Below are 15,652 nucleotides of genomic sequence, written 5' to 3'. Positions count from 1 at the left end.
GTCATCTCTCCATACTTTGAATAAAAAAAAAAGATTTGGAAATGTCCCATGGAGGATATTTAGTCCTGCCTCTACCTCTGCAACATCTTTGGTAAGCAGACTGTTGTGACCTCTAGAAGCTTCCTTTATTGAACTAAATAAGACTTCATGTTATCAAGACTTCTTCCAAATTCCAATAGCTAGAGTTTTCAAAAGAGCAAGTATTAACAATTTGAGAATGACTTAGAATCTGTAATCAGTTTTCCTTCACCCCCAAGTGTCCTGCCTCTGGTTCTTGGTAGTTGGCCATCCATTAGAAAGTCTTCAAATGTTTCCTGGTCACATTGATTCCTACCTGACCTGACTGTATGAGAAGCAGCAGATCTGAAGGAACCTTGGTCTGGTTTCATGTTGTCCGTCATTGTGGTGCCAGGTTAGGGTTAGTATCTGCATCAAGTGAGAGTCTAATGATACAGGATGAGGGATCTGAGCTATTTGCCTGTTTCAAATTAGTTGCTTGCCAGGAACATGAATAAAACACTGATAGGAAGAAATACAATTTGGGGGGGAGGGGAGGTGACCAGAGGGTGAACAATGGAGCATGGCTAGATTTAGGAAGATCTGATTAAAATTCAGCCTTTGACACCATGTTGGTGACCTTAACCTCTGTGAGTTGAAGCAATTCTCTAAGACTCATAATAACGTATTTTTAGGACTAGATGAAATCACAGATCCTAAAAAAAAACCACGATACAACTTTGGAATAGTGACTTTTGCTTTCATTTATAAACAAACTGTGTCTTTTTATGTAGTCAGTTGCTTACCGTGTGTCCTGAGGCACTGTGCAAGCACTGGGGATAGTGATAAAGAGAAAAACATGGGCCCTGCCTCTCACATTGTATTGGGAAAGTCTGCACGTAAATGACCTGGTAAACAGAGACACACAGACACACACACAGACACACACATGAGCTCGATCAGGGTGGAAGGGACTGGTTTCCCTGGGAGTAGCAGCAAAGGCTTCCTGCAGAGGGAGATTTGAGCTGAGGGGGACTCCAAGTAGGTCATAATACCTTTTCAGTAATATGTTGAGGACAGTAGAAGGTAATACAAGGCAAGAAAAGTTGGAAGAAGGGACCAGGTTATGAAGAACTTTAAATATAAATGCCAGAGAACTTTGTATAATTGATTTTCCTACCTTTAGGTTTTCTTTTTTTAATAGTTATAATACCCATATAGCTTTAGTCCTGCTGATCATGCCTTGTCACTTGTATCACTTGTCACCCTAACATTCTATTACATTAGCATATCATAATTTGCTCACCCATTCTTCAGTTTTTAGATTGTTTCCTTTTTGACCATTACAGATAAGGCTGAGCTATTCATGTCCTTTTACAAATAGATCCTTTCCCTTTCTATATTATTTTTAGAATAAAATACTAACAATGGAATCAAGCCCAAAAATCATGCTTAAATTTTGTGACTTTTATTGCATTTTGCCACATAGCTCTCCAAAATGTTTGGATCGATCTGCATCTGAGTAGAAATTTAGGTTGCTTGAAATCGGGGCCTTACTCCATAGAACTTAATGGGATTGAAATGTTTTCCCCTAAATGCCTGTAAATAATTTACAATAGTTATCTAGACAGCCAGGCTAAGCATGTGACTCCAGGGGCTGAACATAAATAATTGGCTTTGTTTTGCTGCATCTTGGGACTGGGTTTCTTTTTCCACTCAAAACTAAATATGATTAAACTCCACAGTGTTACCTAAACGTGAACAAAATGTGATATGAAAGAATGAGCACTAGACCAGGAATCAGAAGGCTTAGATTTGATTGTCATCCCCACCACTTTCTGTGTGACCCTCATCTCTGTCCATCTAATCTATAAAATAAAGATTAGTAACACATGTAAGCAGTTTGGTAGGCACAGTGGATAGAGTGGGACATAGAGTCAAGAAAACCTGAATTCAGCTATTGCCTTGATACTTAAGACTTGACTATAGGCCAGTCATTTAACCTCTCTATGCCTCGATTTTCTCATCTGTAAAATGGGGGTAATATTAGCACCTACTTTACAGGATTGTTGAGAATCAAGTAAGATAACCTGTGTAAAGCACTTTGTGAATTTTAAAGCACACTATACATGCTCTGTTGGCTATTTTGTACCTTAAAGAATTGTTGGGAGGCTCAATGAGATAATGTATAATAGAGCATTTTGTAAATTATAAATGTCTAGATAAATATAAGTTAAATGAATCAATGAAAAAGCATTTATTACATATTTACTATGTGCCAAGCACAGGAGACATAAATAGAAAAATGAGTAACTGTCCTTAAGAAGTTTATACTTGAAGAGTAAATTCTGCTTTTCACCCTTCCCTCATCCACTGTGAAGGCAACAAAAACTAAGCCCATGATATTTGTATATTTATGCAAAACAGATTCCCACATTAACTGGAAAAAAGAAAGAAAAGGAAATATGCTTTGATCTACACTCCTAAGTCCATGACTTCTGGCTAAGCAGTTCATCTTGAGTCCTTTGAACTTGTGGTTGGTCTTTACATTGATTAGAATTCCTAAGACTTTCATTGTTGCTTATCTTTACACAGTTTTTGTTGTTGTATAAGTTGCTTCCTGGTTCTGCTCACTTCACTCTCTGTCAGTTCATTCATACATTCCCAGGTTCTTTTGAAACTATTCCCTTTGTAATTTCTTATAGCACAAGAGTATTCCATCACCTCTAGATTCCATAACTTGTTCCACTCCTCAGTTAATGGGCCATCTCCATAGTTTATCCAATTCCTTGCTACCACAAAAAGATTTGTTAGAAATATTTTTGTAGCTGGGTCCTTTTTGATTTCTTTAAGGAATAGACCTAGCTTTTGGAGCATGGTTACCAAATTATTTTCTAGAATAGGTGGACCAGTTTACATCATCATTAACAGTACATTAAAGTACCTATTTTCCCACAGGCCCTCAGGAAAAATATTGGGGTTTGTAAAGCCACAGAGATGGTGAGTGGAGATGGAGGTGAGTAGATTGATAGTATTAACTTCATTGTTTCTAGAATTAGAAAACTGCATCAGGGCAGCAAGGAGAGATGACTGAGAGTAAAGTGAAGCACCTAGAGCCTGCCTCTACACAGTGTGTGCCACATGAGCAGCTATGGTGGGGGTGGGGGGGAAACATGCTCAGATTGGGAGGTAAAAGGAGAGAGTTCTTCTGGACATGGTCTCTCATTGTGAGATATGACCAGAGAGTAAAAATTATTAAGGCAGCCATAATCAATGAACTAAGACTAATAATGTCTTACATTTGAATTTTTTCAAATCAATAAACATTTGTGTACAAATATAAAGCCCCATGATTATACTCCTTATAATAGGAAAAATAGCTGACATTTATAAAGCCCTTTATTTTAACAAAGCCTCATCATTGTTTCAGGTAGAGGCAGCCATAAGGCAGAAATTTGTGTCATCCTGTTTAGCAGGTGAGAAAGTAATCAGATCTTTACTGAGTCTTTAAAAAAAAAAGTCTGAATTTCACCCTCTTCCTCCTTACTTCTCAACCCAGGAACCATCTCCTTGTAATACAGATTACAAATGAAAGAGAAAAAGCAGTTAAAGGAAACTAAGCAGTATATTGGACTTAATGTTCCACACCCATAATCTTCTCTCCACCCCCTCTTCCCACACACACCCATTTCCTGCAATGAGGAAGGAGCATGTAAAACTTTTTCTTTGATGTCAAACTTGGTCAATTACAGGGCATTCCCTTTTGTTTTTTCTTTCTGTTTGCTTTGTTGTAGTCATTGTGGTTTGTACATATTGTTTTCCTGGTTCTGCTTGCTTTACTCTGTATTAGTTCACATAAGTCTTCCTCTGCTCTGAATCCTTCCTATTTGTCATGAATCCTAATTTGTTTAGCCATTCCCCAATCAAGAACACCTAATTTGTATACAGTTCTTTGCTACCACAAAAAGTGCTACTATAAATATTTTGCTGTATAGTTAATATTAGTAAATAAATAGTCAAATAAAATCAGTAAATGAAAACTTTTATTGGGCACCTTTTATGTGCCAGGCACTGTGCTAAGGTTTGGGGAAGCAAAAAAAGAGGCAAAAGATAGTCCTTGCCCTCAAGTGACTCGCTTTCTAATGGGAAGACAACAAACTATATATAAGATAAATAGGGAATGATTGAGAGAAGGCACTAGAATTCAGAGAGATTGAGAAGGCTTCCTGTAGAAGGTAGGATTTCAGTTGGGACTTAAAAGAACCCTGGGAAGCCAGATAGAGAAAATGCCCAAAACTCAGAGATGGATTGTCTTGTTTTAGGAATAACTAGAGGGGCAGAGCCAAGATGGTGGAGTAGAAGGACAGAACTGCTCTACCTCTCTCCCATAACCCACAATATACCTGTAAAAATGACTCTAAACAAATTCTAGAGCAGCAGAAGCCACAAAATGACAGAGTGAAAGAGATTTCCAGCCCAAGACAGCCTGGAAGGCTGACAGGAAAGGTCTGTTGCACTGGGCTCAGAGCAGAGCTCAGCCCAGCCTTGGCCGTAGTGGCAGGGACAGGACTGGAGCAGGTTTCAGGGCATGGAATAGCCCTGTGGTTCCCAGATTTCTCAACCCACAAATACCAAAGACAGCTTCAGAGGTCAGTGAGAAAGCTCTTTCACCTGAATGAGAAGGGAACGCTGTCTGGCCTCGGCCCCAGGGTGACAGCAGCCACTGTCACAGCAGTATCCTCTTTTGGAGCCCTCTGCCTAAAGACCCTGGGGGAATTGAGCTGCCAAGCTGGATCTCAGCTCTGAGTGGCGGTCCTGGGGTGAGGAAGAGCGCTGGCTAGTGTGATGGAGCTGGTGGTGGCTGTAGAGAGGGAACCCTACTTGCAGATCCTGGGCAGAAAGAGTGCTTGTGTTAGCTCACAGACAAGAGCACAGGCCAAGAGAGAAATAAACTTCTCTCCATTGATTGTGCCACTTTGGAGGAACTGAGAAGTTACAGGTCCCTAAAGTATACATTCCACTTGACAAAGGACTTAAAAGTCAAGTAACTGGCTGGGAAAATGCCCAAAAAAGGGGGGAAAAGCCCAAAAAAGGGGAAAAAAGATAAGCCTACAGAAGGTGACCTTCTTGGTGAAAAGGTATTTTTGGGGGCAGAGCCAAGATGTCAGAGTAGAAAGGCACACATACAGAGGCTCTCCCCACACAGCCCATAAAATACCTGTAGAGAGGGACTCTCAACAAATTTTGGAGCAGCAGAAGTGGAGAACAACAGAGTGGAGGAGATTTCCAGCGGAGGGTGACCTGAAAGGCCCATAGGAAACATCTTTTGCACCGGACTGGAACGGAGTCCAGCCCAGCCTTGGCCTCGAGGCCAGGCTTGAGAACAGCCCTTGGGGGCAAAATCTCCAGTCTCGGAATCCCCAGTCCCAGCAGCAGCAGGTTGGCAGATCCCTCAACCCACAGGCACGAAAGGTCAGTGACAGGGTTTTTTCAGCTGGCCAGGAAAGGAGAAGAGCCTTCCCATAGCTCCAGTCTCAGGCAGCAGAGGGCCGCAGAGGCCACATCGGGCTGGCAGCAGCAGTTCTCACAGCAGCCCCCACAGCAGCCTGCATCTATTGTTGTATCATAAAAACCCCTGGGGTCACTGAGGAGTTGAATATTACCTCAGCCCTATGTAGAGGCCCTGAGGGAGCTAGTCTTTGTCTCGCACTGAATGGCGGCCCTCCCCCCACAGCTTGCCTGAATCCCAGCCCCCTAGTGCTGGCTTGGTGGAACTGGAGGTCAGATGCCTGTGGAGAGGAAACTCTGCTAAGATTCTGGGCACAAAAATCTCTCACTACTCTCAGACCAGTGTACACGCTTGATTGTGCTACTTTGGAGGAACTGAGATCTTACAGATCCCCAGAGTATACCCTGCTCTTGACAAAGGACCTAAAAATCAAGTAACTGGTTGGGAAAATGCCCAGAAAGGGAAAAAAAGTAAGACTATAGAAGGTTACTTTCTTGGTGAACAGGTATCTTCTCCCATTCTTTCTGATGAGGAAAAACAATACTTACCATCAGGAAAAGACATAAAAGTCAAGGCTTCTGTGTCCCAAACATCCAAAATAAATATTCAGTGGTCTCAGGCCATGGAAGTAAAAGGATTTTGAAAATCAAGTAAGAGAGGTGGAGGAAAAATTAGGAAGAGAAATGAGAGAAATGCAAGAAAAGCATGAAAAACGGGGCAACATCTTGTTAAAGGAGACCCAAAAAAATGCTGAAGAAAATAACACCTTGAAAAATAGGCTAACTCAACTGGCAAAAGAGGTCCAAAAAGCCAATGAGAAGAAGAATGCTTTAAAAAGCAGAATTAGCCAAATGGAAAAGGAGGTCCAAAAGCTCACTGAAGAAAATAGTTCTTTAAAAAGTAGAATGGAACAGATGGAGGCTAATGACTTTATGAAAAACCAAGAAATCACAAAACAAAACCAAAAGAATGAAAAAATGGAAGATAATGTGAAATATCTCATTGGAAAACAACTGACCTGGAAAATAGATCCAGGAGAGACAATTTAAAAATTATATAGGACTACCTGAAAGCCATGATCAAAAAAAAAGCCTAGACATCATCTTTCATGAAATTATCAAGGAAAACTACCCTGATATTCTAGAACCAGGGGGCAAAATAAAAATTGAAAGAATCTACCAATCACCTCCTGAAAGAGATCCAAAAAAAGAAACTCCTAGGAACATTGTGGCCAAATTCCAGAGTTCTCAGGTCAAGAAGAAAATATTATAAGCAGCTAGAAAGAAACAATTCAAGTATTGTGGAAATAGAATCAGGATAACACAAGATCTAGCAGCTTCTACATTAAGGGATGGAAGGATGTGGAATATGATATTTCAGAAGTCAAAGGAACTAGGACTAAAACCAAAAATCCCCTACCCAGCAAAACTGAGTATAATACTAAAGGGGAAAAAATGGTCTTTCAATGAAATAGAGGACTTTCCAGCATTCTTGATGAAAAGACCAGAGCTGAAAAGAAAATTTGACTTTCAAATACAAGAATGAAGAGAAGCATGAAAAGGTAAACAGCAAAGAGAAATCATAAGGGACTTACTAAAGTTGAACTGTTTACAATTCTACATGGAAAGACAATATTTGTAACTCTTGAAACTTTTTTCAGGGTAGTTGGTGGGATTACACACACAGAGCACAGGGTGAATTGAATAGGATGGGATCATATCTTAAAAAATGAAATTAAGGGGTGAGAGAGATATATATTGGGAGAAGAAAGGGAGAAATGGAATGGGGCAAATCATCTCTCATAAAAGAGGCAAGTAAAAGACTTTTCAGTGGAGGGAAAAAGAGGGGAGGTGAGAGAAAAGACATGAAGCTTACTCTCATCACATTTGCCTAAAGGAAAGAATAAAATGCACACTCATTTTGGTATGAAATCTTATCTTACAATACAGGAAAGTGGGGGAGAAGGGGATAAGCAGGGTGGGGAGGATGATGGAAGGGGAGGGCAATGGGAGGAGGGAGCAATTAGAAGTCAACACTCTTGGGGAAGGACAGGGTCAAAAGAGAGAGCAGAAGAAATGGGGGGCAGGGTAGGATGGAGGGAGATATACTTAGTTTTACACAACATGACTATTATGGAAGTCATTTGTAAAACTACACAGATATGGCCTATATTGAATTGCTTGCCTTCCCAAAAGGCGTGGGTGGGGAGGGAGGGAGGAAGAGAAATAGGAACTCAAAAGTTTTAGGAACAACTGTTGAGTATTGTTCTTGCATACAACTAGGAAATGAGAAATACAGGTAATAGGGTATATAGAAAGTTATCTTGCCCTACAGGACAAAAGAGAAGATGGGGATAAGGGAAGGGAGGAATGTTAGAAGAGAGGGCAGATTGGTGATAGGGGTAATTAGAATGCTTGGCGTTTTGGGGTGGGGGGAGGGGAGAAACGGGGAGAAAATTTGGAACCCAAAATTTTGTGGAAATGAATGTTGGAAACTTAAATAAATAAATTTAAATTTAAAAAAAAAAAAAGGGTATTTTCTTCCATCCTTTTGGATGAGGAAGAACAAAGCATACCATCAAAGGAGAATGTCAAAGTCAAGGCTTCTACATCCAAAACCTCCAAAATAAATATGCAGTGGTCTTAGGCCACGGAAGAGCCCAAAAAAGGATTTTGAAAATCAAGTAAGAGAGGTGGAGGAAAAATTGGGAAGAGAAATAAGAGTGATGCAAGAATATCATGAAAAGTGAGTCAACAGCTTGCTAAAGGAGATCCAAAAAAAATGCTGAAGAAAATAACACCTTTTAAAATAGACTAACTCAAATGGCAAAAGAAGTCCAAAAAGCCAGTGAGGAGAAGAATGCTTTAAAAAGCAGAATTGGCCAAATGAGAAAGGACTTTCAAAAGCTCACTGAAGAAAATAGTTCTTTAAAAATTAGAATGGAGCAGATAGAAGCTAATGACTTTATGAAAAACCAAGAAATTATAAAACAAAACCAAAAGAATAAAAAAATAGAAGACAATGTGAAATATCTCTTTGGAAAAACGACTGTCCTGAAAAATGTATCCAAGAGAGATAATTTAAAAATTGTTGATCTACCTGAAAACCATGATCAAAAAAAGAGTCTGGACATCATCTTCCAAGAAACTGGCAAATAAAACTGCCTTGATATTCTAGAACCAGAGGGCAAAATAGAAATGGAAAGAATTCATTGATCACCTGCTGAAAGAGATCCCAAAAGGAGAACTCCTAGGAATATTGTAGCCAAAATCCAGAGTTCCCAGGTCAAGGAGAAAATATTAAAAACACCCAGAAAGAAATAATTCAAGTATTGTGCAATAACAATCAGGGTAACACAGGATTTAGTAGCTTCTGTACTAAAGGATTAAAGGGCTTGGAATATCATTCCAGAGGTCAAAGGAGATAGGATTAAAACCCAGAATCACCCACCCAGTCAAGCTGAGTATAATACTTAAGGGGAAAAAATGGAATTTCAATGAAATAGAGGACTTCCAAGCATTTTTGTTGAAAAGACCAGAGCTGAATGGAAAATTTGACTTTCAAATACAAGAATCAATAGAAACATGCAAAAGGTAAACAGAAAAGAAAAGCCTTAAGGAACTCATTAAAATTGAACAGTTTACATTCCTACATGGAAAGATGTTATTTGAAACTCATGAGACCTTTTTCAGTATTAGGGTAGTTAGAGGGAATATGTATATGTAAGTGTGTAAGGGTATATATGTATGTATATATTATATACGTGTAGGTATGTATATGTACATGGGTGTATGTGTGTATATATATAGAGAGAGACAGAGACAGACAGAGACAAAGGGCACAAGGTGAGCTGAATATGAAGGGAGAATACCTAAAAAAATAAAATTTCCTGTTGAATGGAATGTACTAGGAATAAGAGAAAGAGAGAAGTAGAATATAGCAAATCATCTCACATAAAAGAGGGAAGGAAGAGCTTTTACAATGGAGGGGAAGAGGTAGGAGATGAAAGGAGATAATTGAGCCTTGCTCTTCTGGGATTTGGCTTAAGGAGGGAATAACACCCACTTAACTGAATATGGAAAGCTATTTTACCCTGCAGGAAGGCAAGGGGGAAGGGAATAGGAGAGGGAAGATAATAGAAGAGACAGCCAACTGGGGAAAGGGATCATCAGAAGCAAACACTATTGTGAGAGGACAGATCAAGGGAGAGAATGGAATAAATGAAGGGCAGGACAGGACAGAGGGAAATGTGGTTAATCTTTTTCAACATAACTATTATGGAAGTGCTTTGCATTGTAGCACATGTATGACCCATATTGAATTGCTTGTTTTCTCAATGAGGGTAGGTGGGGAGGGACGGAGAGAGAGAATATCAAAATTCAAAGCTTTAATAGTGAATGTTAAAAATTGTTTTAGCATGCAACTGGAAATTAAGCTCTACAGGCAATGGAGTATAGAAATCTATTTTGCCCTACAAGAAAATAGAGAGGAAGGGGGAATGGAAGAAGGGTGGGTAATAGAAGGGAGGACAGACTGGAGGAAGGGGTGGATGGGGTACATACTGGACTGGGGTGGGGGGTGGGGAGAGATGGGGAGAAAATTTTGAATTCAAATTCTTGTGGAAGTGAATGTTAAGCACTGAAAAATAAATAAATTTTATATTTAAAAAAAAACAAAAGGAATAACTACAAGACCAGTGTCAATGGATCTAAGAATATATGTTGGGGAATAAAATGTAAGAAGCCAGGGAAAGATAGGAAGGGGCTAGTTTATAAAGGGTTTTGAATGCCAAATAGAACATTTTGTATTTGATCATGGAGGTGATGGGGAACCACTGGAGTTTATTGAGAGACAGGAGTGGGATGGGATGATGGTGACATGGTACTTCAGTGGCTGAATGGAGGATGAATTGCAATGGGGAGGGAAGAGTCAGGCAGACTCACCAGCAGATTATTGCAGTAATCCAGGCATGAGGTGAAGAGGGAGTGCATGAAAGTGGTGGCAGTGTCAGAGGACAGAATTAGGTATATTGGAGAGAAGTTGCAAGGGTGAAATCCATGAGCTGTAGTGAAAGATTGAATGTGGGAACTTTTCTTTCTGTCTTTGGTACCTAGAATTGACTTCTTTGGTTCAAAAGGTTTTGTGGTTTTTTAAAAACTTTTATTATTTGCTAAGAGCACATTTTGAGGTTATCATTGGTTATTTTCATTGGTCAGAATTCTGAAGTCTTTCTGAGTTGGTTTTCCTTCATTATTTAGTCATCACAATAAATTGTTCTTCTGGTTCTGCTAATTTCACTTTTCATCACTTCATAGAAATCTTCCAAGGATTTTCTGAATCCTTCTATTTATAATTTTTTATGGCACAATAATATTCCATGACATTCCTATGCAATAATTTATTCAGCCATTTTACACCAATACCCTTGTTTTCTGGAAGAGGTACATGAGGCCCAGAAAATTAAATGACTTGACTGAGGTCCTCAGATCCAGCACTCTGTACTTTGTTTCACTCTATGTTATTTTTTTCTCTTTATGTCCAAGGATTCTGTAAATAAATCAGATATAGTAAAATTCTAAGTTCCTGTTGAATTGATCTCTTCAGGTGCAGCTGTGTCATTGCGACCCTCCTCCAAATGGGGCAAGCTGGTCAATGTCTGTTTTCACCAGGGCACTAGATGTTATGTTTCACCTCAGTTAAGGTTCCTCTTTCCTCTTTGGATGTCTTTTTTATTTCCTATCTTCTTAATTTTTGTGTTTTAGAGAGTGATTTTTACCTTGAGTGTCTACAGCCCTCTGTCTTCTGATTATAAGGGTGGTCTATATTCATTTTACAGATGGAGAAAGTGAGGCAAGCAGAAGGAAGTTCCCTGTCACTGGCAGAGTTGGAACTAAAATTCCTTTTTGCCGACATTTTTCATCGTCCTGTGAACTATATCTTACAATATAACTTTTTGAAATAATTGGTGCACTTTATTTTCTCTCAGCATATACATCTTTTTCTTTTCACTACCTTTCTTCTCCCTTTTTTTCCCTCCTGTCTGTGTGTTACTTATCTGTGATATATATGAGTATAATTTAGTCCAGATAGTGACTAAACAGGTTCTGATACTTCACAGACTTTTCTGCATTTTTATGGCCTTAACATTGGCAATTACCTGACTAGAGGTGTAGATTCTAAGGCTGGAGGCCACCCAGGACTGCAGTGATAGTAACTTGGTTGTCTAGTGCCAAAGTGTACACTTCATATCAGTGGATCAAGGTGTGTTTAACTCAGAGCTTTTTAAAAAAAATTTATTTAGTATTTTATTTTTCTCCAGTTACATGTAAAAACAATTTTTAACATTTGTTTTTAAAACTTTGAGTTCCAAATTTTCTCCTTTCCTCCCCTCCCCTTCCCCATTGAGAAGGCAAACAATTCGTTATAAGTTATACATGTGTAGTTATGCAAAACATATCCATAATAGTTATGTGAAAGAAAACATATTCAAAAAAAAATCTCAAGAAAAATAAAGTGAAAAAAATACGCTTTAATCTGTGTAGTCAGATACCATCAGTTCTTTCTCTGGGGATGGATAGCATTTTTCATCATAATTCCTTCAGAGTTGTCATTGCTGAGAATAGCCAAGTCATTCACAGCTGATCATCTTACAGTATTGTTGTCATTTTGTACACAGTAGATTTCATTTTACATCAGCTCATGTAAGTCTTTTCAGGTTTTTCAGAGCTTTCTTTTGGGGTAAGACAAGATAAGGTTAGAGAGCCTTTGGGAAAATTGAGTCTAAGAGTACTTAATCATAACAGTTCTCATTTCTTTCCTTTAAAAATGATTACATGTTTTTTCATGTGATTTTTGAAAATACTGTGTGGTGTCTCTCCTCCCACCCCTACACTTAATCTCTTGTGACAAAAGTAAACAAACCAAAGCACCTGGTGAGGTATACACCATTCTGCCTAAAAGTTTCTCACCACTTTTATCTGGAGAAGAGACTGGCATGTTAGGATTCAGCTTCCTTTTAGTGAACTTTTCAGTTTTATTGTTGAAGTCATTGTCTATTTTGTTCTTGTGGTACTTCAATCAAAAATAAGCGTTTATTAAATGATTACTGTAGGCCTAGATGCTGGGATACAAATACAAAGAATGAAATGATATCTACTTGCAATGAACTTCTAATGGCTTTTATTTCATTATGCATCATTTCATACAACTCTTCCCATGTTTCCTTGAATTCCTCTCTTGTAATTTTTTTACTGCACATTAATGTTCCACATTATTCATATACCAGTTTGTTCAGTCATTCCTTGATTACCACTTTTGATGATTCATCTGGAAACAGATGATGCTATCAGAAGGAATCACAGCATTGCTAGGGATTTTGAAGTTCTGGGCAAGAAACTGAAGAATTTACATACATTGGTGCTATTTTTCATATTTGATAATTGAAAGCAGGGCATTTGGAAGAGAAAAATAGATTTGAGACATTAACAACGGGTTCTAGTATAGTAGCTATAATCAAATTATGGGTGCCTATTTTCTTTTCTCTATATCTCATCATTGACTTTATTTTAGTTTTGAGTTGACTGAAGTTTTTATTAAAATAAACTGTGTAATCTTTCTTTTAAGGAATCATTTATTTATTTTTAATGATCCTTTTCTTTTTGAATTTTGAGTCCCAAATTCTTTCCATCTCACTCTCTTCCCTACCCACCGAGAAGGCAAGCAATGGGATATCAATTAATTATACACGGGAAATCATGAAAAAACATTTCCATTATTTCCCTCCAAAAGCAGGAAAAATAAAGAAAATTATATTTTAATTGCGCTCAGAATTCATCACTTCTTTATCTTTGGAGGTGGATAGCATTTTTTCATTTTGAGTCCTTTGGAATTGTCTTGGATCATTGTATTGATCAGAGTGGCCAAGTCTTTCACAGTTGATCTTCATTACAACATTGCAATTATTGTACACGATGGTCTTCCTGTTCTTCCCTCTTAATTTCTCATCTGTTCATTTGGTCTTGCTATGTTTTTCTGAAAACACCCCTTGTCATTTCTTATAGCAAAATAGTACTCTCATCACAACCATCTGTCACAACTCATTCAGCCATTCTGATTGATGAGCACCCTCTCTTTGTCACCACAAAAAGATATAGCTATAGATGTGTGTGCGTGTATGTGTATATGTATGTGTGTGTGTGTGTGTATATATAATGTACATATAGGTACTTTTCCTTTTATCTTTTTAGGGTATAGACCTCCCAGTAGTATTGCTGGGACAAAGAGTATATAGTTTTATACTCCTTTGGGCATTATTCCAAATTGTTCTCCAGAATGGTTGGACCGGTTCACCATACTACCAGCTTGGAACTATGCTCATTCAGTCGCCAAATTATACCTACCTTTTGACTCAGTTTTACCACTATTAGGCCTATATGCCAGAGAGATTGGAAAAGGATCCATGTGTACAAAGTATTTATAGCAGCTCTTTTCATGGTAACCAAAAATTGGAAATTAAGGGAGTGTCTTAATAGAATGGCTAAGCAAATTGTGGCATATGAATGTAATAGGATACTATATAGTGTCACAAAAATGATGAAATGGATAATATCAGAGGAAACAGAGAAAACTTTTATGAACTGATGCAGAATGAGGTGAGTAGAAATATAGAACACTTTATACAATGATAACATTATAGGGAAGAACAACTTTGAAAGAGTATTTAGAGCCCTGATCCAACACCATGATACACTACAAAATCAAAAGAATGAAAATGAAACCCTTAACTCACCTCCTGACAGAAATAGATAATGAACTTAAAGTGAAGAAAGAGACACATTTTTGGACATGGCTAGTGTGGCAATTTGTTTTGGCAGAATGTAGATATGTATTAAGGGATTTATCTTTTGGATTTGTCTGTGTGTTTTGAAAATTTGCCTAATGGGGGAGGGGGAGGGACAGAATAATGAAAAAATACTTATTACTTGAAAATGTTTTAAAAATTACAATTAAAAAGGAAATTTTTAAAAAGAAATGAAAAATATGGACGTCAGGTAGACAGCCAGAGTGCTTCATTGGAACCCTAGAGATGTCAGAAGAAAGTGAGGAAGGCCTCTAGGACACTGGGTACTAGGGTTTTGTTGAATTTATTAGGAAAAAGAGGAGGCTCAAAGAAGAGATAAGGGACAACAGAGAGAAGGTATAGCTCCCTAACTCTCATTTGGTTTCACTTCTTTAAGGACGGAACAGAAGTGTCTTGTGGGGAGTTAAAACCCAAGGTAAGTAAGAAAGCCCCCAATTACCTTTAATGATTTGAAGTACCCATGGTACTAAAAGAATTGGCCAGTGTGATTATTGAGACACTGTCAGTTATCTTTGAAAGATTGTGGAAGAAGTACCAACAGGAGAAATGAAAATGTCCTGATTCCACACAAACTACCCTAAAAGGGAAAAAGAATGGAGTGTTTGGTCAATTAACAAACTTTTATTGTTTATTGTGTGCAGGACCCTCCACTAAACTAAGTGCTGGGAATGCAAAGAAAGGCAAAAACATAGTCCCTCTCCTCTAATGAAAGTAACATGCAAATAAATATGTACACAAAAGATATATAAATCTTAAATGGATGAACATTGATGACATTAGCTAACCAGAGAAGAGGAGGGGTACTGGGAAAGGCCTCCTGCAGAAGATGGGACTTGAGCTGAGTCTTGATAAAAACAGATAAGCTTGGAGGCAGAGGTGAGGAGAGGCATGCCAGTGCAAGTAGGAAGAATTAGGAGATAGTGTATCCTGTGTGTAAGTAAGCCAGTAAAGTGGGATCAAAGTGAGGAAGATGTCTTGCAAACAAGGAAGGAATAAAATACATGTGCTGGGGCCCCACTCCTAGTGGGGGGACCTGTTTTATTGGGGCTAGACAAAGAGTCAAACAGTGTAGTGTACCAACAGTAGTGAAGCTAACGGCAGCAGGGAGGCAAAGTTGTCTAGTGACAAGAAGTCCATTTCATAGCAGGGCTTCATGTCTGGGCCTGTTTGTGCTTACCTGAGCTCAGAGACCATTAATTCATCCAGAGGGTGAGCAAAGGATTGTTGTTATACCAAACTCAGGGTACAGCTTGCTTGCAGGGCCTCAGCTCTGGAAAACAGGTTGT

General features: G+C 38.5%; 1 protein-coding gene across 3 annotated transcripts in view; it reads left to right on the top strand.

Annotated features, from left to right (window-relative positions):
- The window catches only part of NUMA1 (nuclear mitotic apparatus protein 1), an 85,690-nt gene that overhangs the window by 9,714 nt on the left and 60,324 nt on the right, over positions 1-15,652 (top strand). Inside the window, exons 2-3 of one of the 3 annotated variants that reach the window (XM_072610290.1) lie at positions 2,956-3,013; positions 14,743-14,781. The exons of the other annotated variants lie outside the window; for them this stretch is intronic. The gene's annotated coding sequence lies outside the window, so the exon portion shown is untranslated. The remainder of the gene's footprint in view (positions 1-2,955; positions 3,014-14,742; positions 14,782-15,652) is intronic. 3 annotated transcript variants of the gene reach the window in all.

The sequence above is a fragment of the Notamacropus eugenii genome, chromosome 5 (genome assembly GCF_028372415.1).
Source record: "Notamacropus eugenii isolate mMacEug1 chromosome 5, mMacEug1.pri_v2, whole genome shotgun sequence".
Taxonomy (NCBI): Eukaryota; Metazoa; Chordata; class Mammalia; order Diprotodontia; family Macropodidae; genus Notamacropus; species Notamacropus eugenii.
The sequence above is the reverse complement of the archived record's forward strand: the minus strand, read 5'-3'. Positions and strand labels throughout refer to the sequence as shown.